General features: G+C 40.5%; 1 long non-coding RNA gene across 2 annotated transcripts; it reads left to right on the top strand.

Moving 5' to 3' along the window:
• Positions 1-1,681: 1,681 nt before the first annotated feature.
• LOC123057787 (uncharacterized) lies at positions 1,682-3,854 on the top strand. Of its 2 annotated transcripts, XR_006426956.1 has the most exons (4): positions 1,682-1,924; positions 2,071-2,133; positions 2,690-2,794; positions 2,996-3,854. It is a non-coding gene; the product is annotated as an uncharacterized lncRNA (long non-coding RNA). The 2 variants fall into 2 exon arrangements; XR_006426955.1 differs by lacking the exon at positions 1,682-1,924 and having other exon boundaries at positions 1,932-2,133.
• The last annotated feature ends 6,471 nt before the right edge of the window (positions 3,855-10,325 follow it).

Here is a 10,325-nt window from a genome sequence, read left to right on the forward strand (position 1 = left end):
TAGTAAACATTTTAGTTTATGATTATTTGAGCATTTAAATTATTTTATAGCATTTAAATGCCCAAATGCAAATACTATATGAATTAATCCAATGACCTTAGGATGTCCTAGATAAATGTGCACCATTTTTGTCAAAGGTTTTAACCCAAAACAAAAAGGGTGGACTTTTTAGAAGGGCACTTCAGGTTCATTGAAAAAGTTTTTAGTAAACCCTAGTTGTTCAGGGGGGGTGCTGGCGGTTCTGTCACCCCCATTTCATTTTTCTGGAAATTTAAACATGATGCAACACTCTAATGTATGAACTAGCTAGGGTGTGACAAATCTAGTCAATAGTCAAAGGTGGTCTTGAAAAACGCATTATATCCTACATAGATGAAAGGAGGGAGTACTAATTAATCACGATTAATAAATTCTTCCATAGGCATGCATGTAGTAGCTATGCATTTATCCTTATACAAGATATTTACTATCCACATTTTTTTGAGAAACTACTACTATCTATATACTAGTACTAATTAATCACTTATGTTTGAATCCTATATGAAACTACAAGTACTATCTATATAACTAGAATACTAGGCCCGTAAGGGATTCAATTACCTGGTTTTTTTGAACTTTTTTTTACTGCCCTTGTTTGAGCGACACGTGTGCACGGTGGTTTCACTATTGATTTCATCTTTTGCTTGGTGGGGTTGTTTAGGCACGTTTGGTTCTGTGCGCCGTTGCCATGACAGGTGTCCTTGTGAGGTTGACTGCCTATTCCATCGATGGACACGTTGCCTTCTGGGCTTTTCTGGTGGGTCTCACGTTACCTTGAGCTGTGGTCTTTCAGATATTTTATTGAGTCTCCTCTCGCGCGAAGACTCGAGACGAGTGTGGTGCCACCGGTTGGCTGCCGTATATGCCTATAAAAGGGGTCTTCTCCTTCGTGGCGGTCGCTGCCTCGCCTCCTCGATCGCCTCCTCGCCCTACTGTCCCATCTACCCTAGCCTTTCAACTCCGATCTTTTGTCCGTGTGGAGCTGGTGGCAGGCGTACGGCCAAGGAGACGAAGCAACGGCGGCGTGCCACCGCCACCTCCGATGCACAGCAGCCACGGCACCACCGGCACCAGATTCGCTTGGGGAGCACAGTCGTCGAGCAAGAGAGTCCCACCGGCCATGGCCGACCGGACAGATTAGAGGCGAGGTGGATTCTGCCGGCAAGGCCCTCTTCCTTTTCTCATGTTCTGCGTGATCTGAGGCGAGAGGCGCTGAATCCTTCCCGATTGGCCTTCTTCCTCCTCCATTTGGCCCTTCTTTCCGGCCTCCGCTCATCTCCGGCCCATTATCGTTCGGTTCCCGTGACCCGTCCACCCATGGAAGACCGCGGCCCCGCATCCTCTGAACGTCGCAGTTCTTCTCCACGAAGACTGTGCCCTTCATAGTCCGACGGGGCTTCGTGCTCTTCCTGCACGAGGAAAATAGCATATGGTGTCGTCCATGGCGTCGTCGCTAACTCTAGCACGTCAGAGATGACGGGCCACCTGACAACGAGCTCAATTGCTCTGAACTTCAGCCTGCATTGCTTGGACCTTTTTATTCAGATGTCCAATTCTTATTTTCTGATGTGTTGTGTGAAGGTTTATGGCGAGGAGAGGAGAAGTGGTCGTTCGGGTTTTGCGAGAATGGCATGTGCAGGTAACTCGGAAATTCCGGATTTCGGTATTCTATTTACATCCGAGAGGAGGAGAAGAAGTGTTGCACGGTCATATTTTATTTCAGAGTTAATATTCCATAATTGTATGATGAATTGAACCTGAACATTGAAAGTGGCACTTGCAAAACACAAATTTTCAGTTTTGATTGATACTTTATGAAAGAATATGTTGGCGGACATGGCAATACAGTTTCATATCGAAAACCACTCCAATTGAAGTATCTGTGGTAAGAATATACTAACTGTCTGGGCCTCTGGATGTAGTTAGCCTCATCTGTAATATATTTGCGCTTCATACATATACTAACTAAATGTTGCACGGTTGATCTAAAAAAAAGTAGCACTACTGATCTACTGTATGTAAGTATTGCAGGTTCATGTACACTATTGTTTGATAAATTGGTGGCAAATAGCTGTGTGAGCTTCATTTGGTCAGGTATTTTTTGATATCCTACTTTCATCTGGTATAACTGCATGGGCTGTAATTGTTTACTGCATTTTGCATGACATACTTTATTACTGTATCGTATATATTACTTGTATTTTTTGTGTTTTCTTATTGCTTCTTTGCTACTGATTTCGCCACAACAAATTTTATTTTGTTCTCTGGCGCAAAACCTTTACTTGACCTGATTTGTCAAGCTATCCAGCTATTGTCTTATATATTACTCCCTCCGTCCCATAATATAAGAACGTTTTTCACACTAGTGTAGTGTTAAAAACGTTCTTATATTTTGGGACAGAGGGAATATAACACAAAATGCCATGTTAGAATGACCCTTGATTTCATCAGACCCGGATGGTTTTAGTTTGTCATGATGGTTGGCGAAGTAGCTTCTGACCAAGCTATACTATGATGATGAGTAAAGTCAACATTTTTGTTGTTGCAAGGATCACAGAGAAAGAAATCACTATTCAATAGACAGTTGATTGATCTTCTGTAGCATCTTTCTTATAAATTAGTTTTGTTCATAGCCAGTTCCTCTTTCCAGGTTGTTTCGACTGCATGATGCATGAGACATGGATTCCTAAGGATTGTTCAAGTGCATTCAGTGTTAACGGATGGAACACAGATTAGCCTTGGCCACAATGAGCAGGTGAGTCTTATCATCTTGCATCTTCGTTACATCTCATGCATCACTCTCTTTTTTATTTCCTTGTCTCCTCTGATTTCTTAGAAAAGAACCACATGTTGTTACTTGAAAGAGGCAAAGGTCTCAAAGATCTCAAAGTTCCTTCTTCATTTTTGAGGTTGGCAGTCCTAAACTTCACACAAGTATGTTCTCTTGTGTCCACAGAAGGAGTACAATATGGGTGACTGCAGGTACGTCCCCAGGGACACCGCTACGTCACTGTTGAAGGAATCACAGTTGTGCTGGAAGGTCCTGCCTTCCTGCTTGCTGTGTCTGCCTTCTCATCTTATTTTATGATCGTTTATGTGAAGAAGCAGCAGCAACTTGATTTGTTTTCTTGCGTAGTAATATGTGAGCTGCATTTGCAGACATATATGGGTCAAGTCACTCTTTGTTAGTTAGATGTTGTTAGTGTTTTTCTATCAGACATGGTTCTGCAATGGGGTTGACTGCCTAAGGCTCACTCAGATTTTGGACTTGCTTAATAACTGCTTCCTTTCATTAAGATGTGAGGTCCTGATCCCAATGACAGAGCATCATCGCCCTCTGAACTAATGTTCATGCGAGTTCATTGTTTGATTTTGTTGAACCATGCAAGTTCAAAATTTGATGAAGCCATGCAACTGGTAGATGCATCAACAAAGCATATATTTGCAGTGTTCCGAAGTACCGTGTTCCTTCTTTACTCAATAAAATTTAGTGTTGTATTTGCCTGGTATAAGAAAGATAGCGCAATGCCGACAGATAGAGCTTTATTTGCCGGGTATTAATTTACACACAGCAGGCTGAGGAGAACACAGATGCACGGCCAGCTGCGCGGATTAGCCGATGGAACCAATAACAGGGGAAAGGACGGAAAATAGGAAGGAGATGGTCAGATTGGCAGCTAATCAATTGTTTTTAGGCAGCACTAGAGAATTAATGAATGCATGATGTACAATTTTCTCTGATTTTCTAACAAATGTGAAATGTTGCTCAACTAATATTTCAGATGTAAATTAATATTCAGTCGCAGAAATTGATATATGTACTTCCTTCATTTTCTGCTATCTTTTTCTACTATGTGTTCATGCCTTCAAGTCCAGATAGACAACTTCATAACAATTGTTCTTGCAATTTAGATCTATTTTGTATTTTTTCTACAAATTAATACAATGAAAGTTTACTTGAAAAGATTGTATGAATAGCATAAGCACACTATTATTTTGATGTCTCATCATGCTTTCAAATTCAAAGAGACAACACTATAGCAATTCTGGTCGTCAGGCTCGATTTGTAATTTACTTTAGAACTACTGTATGAGGGTTTTAACTTGACCAGACTGTGCATGAACAGCATATATACACAATATGATCTCTTCTGCTGTCATGTTGAAACAAATTAACATGTACTCCCTCCGTCCGAAAATACTTGTCATCAAAATGGATAAAAAGAGATGTATCTAGAACTAAAATACGTCTAGATACACCCTCTTTTATTTATTATGATGACAAGTATTTCCGGACGGAGGGAGTATATCGTATGTGCGAAATTGTAATACACCCGAAGACCCGTAATCAACATGTGTATATATGAAAAATCATAATACCCCGAAGACCAAGCTGTCTCTGCCCTCTGTGATCGGGAGAAACCAGCAAGCTCCAACTTCTACCCTCTGTCACGATATCACTGAGACAACCCAATAGGCAATTCCACCTCAGCTCCAAATATTGCGTTATAAAGATGAATAACTCTTATCTAATCGTACTTCCCAGTTTCTTTGTATTCACGTTCGTATTATGTACAATTGTCATTAATAAACAATTAGTAATAAACAACCAGGGACAATTGTCTCTCACATCTTGTACAAGGCTACTCAGCTGCACAAGAATGGAATAATCAGCCGCATAAGAACGGATTAAGACAAGGAAAAGGAATTACAAATACAGAAACAGTAAAAAGCAAGCCTTGTCAAGGCGAACAAGAACCCTCAAAAAAGTTTGTCTTCAATTTTGAAATATTTTGCTAATCTGTCTAGAGTCAGAACATGCACACAACAACAAGTTTAACATTGTCTTCATAGGAAACAAACCACCAAAAACAAGAGCAGAAGAACTAGCTTCTTATCTCTATCACTACGTCACAGAAACAAACCCAGCTAGAGGCCAGCTGGAGGATCAACATCTCATGTCTAAGAAAAGCAAAGAGCTTTGCAACTCTGCATCCAGTACTCATTATCACTACGTTTTGTAGATCACTTATGTGCATGTACCAATTAAATGTACCCTTTCCCTGTATGATCTACTTTGTCAGAAATCAAGCCTTTAATCGATTTATCAAATATTACAACAAACTAAATTGCTTCTCAATCCATGTGGCGCGGCGTGCCGCCGCGCACTACCTGCTAGTTTACTATCATGACTGCTCTTGATGGGAGTCAGTGGAGAGCTGCAATTTGACACTATCCGTGTCAAATTATTGATGTTTTGTATAAGATGCATCTATTTTTATGTATGTTTTACTAGTTTGACTCTAGTTTTTATTTTTGTTTTCCAAAAATATGGATATTTATTTATTTGAGAATATTTTACAAATTTTTGTAATTATTTTGAAAAATATGTATTTTTGAAAAAAACTAACATTGTTGTAGAAAAAAATGAACATTTTAAAAAAAATTATCTTTGCAAACATTTTCAAAAAAAAGCAAAGGAAAATGAAAAGCGATAATTGGAAACCCAAAAAACATTCAAAGAAAAAAACTAAACAAGCAAACAGAAACGAAACATTCTAAAATCTTTCAAAAATCTGTCGCTCTGTGAGCGAGTTTACTCAATTTGTCATAGTGACAAACAGGAACCACTAAGTCAGGGACCTCTTGATTGGCGTGTAGCATGCGTAATGACAAGGAAACGCGCACACCCTCACCTGCGCACTACCTCAGGACTCGTGTCGTCCGGGTCATATGGTTGACTTGCTGTACAGCAGTGTAGCAGTGACGCTAAAAAATGTAGTGTGCTAACACATGTTGGTTTCCCCCCTAAAAAACTGGATACTACAGGAATTTTAAAAATATAATTTTTTTTAAATATTTCAAGACATTAAAAAATGATTGTGAAGAAATTTTCCAAAATAAAATAAAATAATGAATTTAAATAAATATTCACAAATTTAAAAATATTCATATCTATAATACCTAAATAATTCATCCTCACTAACAAATTCTCTTACCATGAAACCTATCCACGTCACCTCATCACCCTTAGTGATGTCATCTTTTTATTTACCCTGGTACGCAATTGAGGGAAGATCATCCGTTGTCATCTGTTCTGTTTCAAGCGTCCTCTTGGCTCGCCTAGCCTTAACGTACTAAAACTGATTGAGCCTTTTCCATAGGAAAAAAAAGATCAAACTTTTCCCCTAGCTTTGTTCTGGCTGCTATAGTATTCCCCAAATTTAGAAAAATGACTTTTAATTTGAAAAATGTTATCAAAATCTAAAAATATTACAAAAATTCAAAAAGTTCATACGTTTTAAAAGACATTCTTGAACTTATATTTTTATATTTTTTTGTAAGTTTTAAAAATGTTTTGAATTTTAAAATATTCATGAATCTTTAAATGTACGCAATGTAAATGTTTTCATTTTTTTAAATGTTCTCAAATTCGCCCAATAACCAAGGATTGATCACACTAAAGAAACGGAAACAATCATCTACAAAATGCAAACCTTAATCTCTTGGAGCACTCCCTTGGTAATTGCATAATTGAACTAGAGGGGGAGCACATCAGCCAAAAGTAGAAATAAATATGGTGAGAGAGGATCAGCTTGTGTGAGCCCCCGCGTGGCAATAGTTGTCCGTTGAAACGTACTCTAAAACGTCTTAGATTTGTTTACAGAAAGAGTACATAATACTTTAGCACAGGCACACACATCATATTCCAGGACATCGAGACAAAAAAGAAGCCTGTAGCTAATTAAGCGGGTCATTCTTCACGGTATTAATGGAATGCATACACTCTATCCCCAGTGTATGCACTCCATTAATACACTTAGAGTTAATTAAATAGCTAAGAATAAATGCACTTAATTGCATCATGTCATCAATGTATGCATTCCATTATACCGTGAAGAGCATCACTAATCTCTTGATCACGAAGGGTCGACAAGGAGTATCATTCATCTCTGGGGCACCAAGTGATGCACAAGTGACATGATGTAAGAAGGATCTACACTAGAGCCACGAGAGCACAAAGTTTTACAGTACGGATTCGTTAGAAGTATAGGTCCTCCAGATTATCAGTAAGAATAGTTTCCAAAACTGTAATGTTATTTTTCTTAGCTCTCAGAGACACTTTCCTGTGAAAATAGTTTTTTTTGCGATGATAAGAGAGTTTTATTCCATATGAATAGGGTTACAATCGAGAGGCACCAACTCCTCAATACATGGTGGACCTCTACCAAGCCATACAACAGTAGTGCTCTCCGTACGACTATATAGAATGCCAAACGATGTGCTACCCTATTTTGTTCCCGTTTAATTTTTGACGGAATAAACTCCTGCTCCATCATGTGATGCCGAATCTCTGCTACCAGATGGCCATATGCCGATCTGGTTAGACTTTCCCCCTTGATGGCCGCTAGTGCCTCCACGGAATCAGAATGGACAATGATAGGTAGGGTACAATGTTGAATAATTAGTGCCATACCCTGCATTATTGAATGCAGTTCCGCCTCTAGAGCATCGTTGCAGTTGAAGATGCAACGGTAGGCAGCGAATACCACGCTGCCATCCTGCATGCGTAGTATCATCCCCGCCGCCGCCGATCCATCAGAAGGTGAGAACCTTCTGTCGACAGACAGTGCAACTCAGTCCGCAGGTGGTGTCGGCCATGGCAATGAAGAGGCCGTAACACGCTGCTCGACGGGCGTGTCCCGAGCCATTGGCAACTTTCCCTTGATAATAGTTATATATACTACAAAGTAATTGCAACTAATAAGTTCTTCCATGAGCATGCTTTCGGCAGCCAACTACTTTTTTTAACACCACTAGTAAACAACTACTTAATCACACAAATATATATATCCTTCCCGGCAAAAAAGAAAGATATATATCGACTGTATTTTGTTAAACATGTAATTGTGTCACGCCTAGGTGATACGTCTCCAACGTATCTATAATTTTTGATTGTTCCATGCTATTATATTATCTGTTTTGGATGTTTAATGGGATTTAATATACCTTTTTATATTATTTTTGGGACTAACATATTAACCAAAGGACCAGTGCAAATTGTTGTTTTTTTTGCCTATTTCGGTGTTTCGCAGAAAAGGAATATCAAACGGAATCCAAACAGAATGAAACCTTCGGGAGAGTTATTTTTGGAACAAACGTGATCCAGGAGACTTGGAGTGGACGTCAAGAAAGAAGCAAGGAGGCCACGAGGCAGGAGGGCACGCCCAGGGGGTAGGCGCGCCCCCACCCTCGTGGGCCCGTCGCAGCTCCACCGACGTACTTCTTCCTCCTATATATACCCATATACCCCGAAAACATCTAGAGCACCACGAAACCCTATTTCCACCGCCGCAACCTTTTGTACCCGTGAGACCCATATTGGGGCCTTTTCCGGCGCTCCGCCGGAGGGGGAATCAATCATGGAGGGCTTCTACATCAATACCATAGCCTCTCCGATGATGTGTGCGTAATTTACCACAGACCTTCGGGTCCATAGTTATTAGCTAGATTGCTTCTTCTCTCTCTTTGGATCTCAATACAAAGTTCTCCTCGATTCTCTTGGAGATCTATTCGATGTAATTCTTTTTATGGTGTGTTTGTCAAGATCCGATGAATTGTGGGTTTATGATCAAGATTATCTATGAACAATATTTGATTCTTCTCTGAAATAATTTATGCATGATTTATATCTTTGCAAGTCTCTTTGAATTATTAGTTTGGTTTGGCTGACTAGATTGATCTTTCTTGCAATGAGGGAAGTGCTTAGCTTTGGGCTCAATCTTGCGGTGTCCTTTCCCAGTGAGAGCAGGGGCAGCAAGGCACATATTGTATTGTTGCCATCGAGGATAAAAAGATGGGGTTTATATCATATTGCTTGAGTTTATCCCTCTACATCATGTCATCTTGCCTAATGCGTTACTCTGTTTCTTATGAACTTAATACTCTAGATGCATGCTGGATAGTGGTCGATGTGTGGAGTAATAGTAGTAGATACAGAATTGTTTCGGTCTACTTGTCGTGGACGTGATGCCTATATACATGATCATGCCTAGATATTCTCACAACTATGCGCTTTTCCATCAATTGCTCGACAGTAATTTGTTCACCCACCGTAGAATTTGCTATCTTGAGAGAAGCCACTAGTGAAACCTATGGCCCCCGGGTCTATCTTCCATCATATTATTTTCCTATCAATTAGCTATTTCTGGCGCCTTTTATTTTGCAATCTTTATTTTCCAATCTATATCATAAAAATACCAAAAATATTTATCTTATTATCTCTATGAGATCTCACTTTTGTAAGTGACTGTGAAGGGATTGACAACCCCTTTATCACGTTGGTTGCAAATTTCTTGTTTGTTTGTGCAGGTACTAGGCGACTTGCGTGTAATCTCCTACTGGATTGATACCTTGGTTCTAAAAAACCGAGAGAAATACTTACGCTACTTTGCTGCATCACCCTTTCCTCTTCAAGGGAAAACCAACGCATGCTCAAGAGGTAGCACTGGGCTGTCTTGTGCGCCAAGGTGGTTGTTATAGGAGTAGGATTCTTTCCTTGTTATTCTCTCTTATCCCTCCTGTAAACCTCCTGTAATATCTCTTCGGTTGCAACCTATGAGAGATGGGTCTCTCCCAATCAATATAAACACCACACGGCCCTCTGTATGAGGGTAGAGACGCTTACATAAAATAACATGGTAATCAGAGCCTCCCTCTTCCTCATCTAGCGATCATCGTCTCCATCCTATCGCCCACACCAAATTTTTCGGCCCGCACCCTTCCCATCCTCCCATCTCCGGCGCCATGGACTCCTCCAGCCAACTCCTCTCCATCGGCCTGAACAACACCATCTCCGAGCCTCTCACACGTACCAACTACATCCTCTGGCGAGCCCAAGCTCACTCCCAGATCATGGGAGCAGGGCTATATGGGTACCTTGATGAAACCCTACCCGAGCCACCTAAAACCATCACCACCAAATCCTCAGACGGGAAGGATTAGATTGGTCTGAACCCCGCCGATACCCCATGGCTTATTCAAGATCAACAAAGCGTGGCCTACTTGCTTTGTAACCTTTCCAAAGAAGTCCTGGTGCAAGTTGCTTCCCTCAAGACTTCTCACACCATCTGGTCTGCCCTGGCAAACATGTTCTCAGCCCAATACAAGTCTCGCATCAACAACTGTCGTATTACCCTCTCTAATGCCCAGAAGGGTTCCCTCAGCGCCGCTGCCTATTTTGGGCAGATGCGGGCGCTATTTGATGAACTCGCGGCAGCAGGAAAG

This window comes from Triticum aestivum, chromosome 3A (assembly GCF_018294505.1).
Source record: "Triticum aestivum cultivar Chinese Spring chromosome 3A, IWGSC CS RefSeq v2.1, whole genome shotgun sequence".
Lineage (NCBI taxonomy): Eukaryota > Viridiplantae > Streptophyta > Magnoliopsida > Poales > Poaceae > Triticum > Triticum aestivum.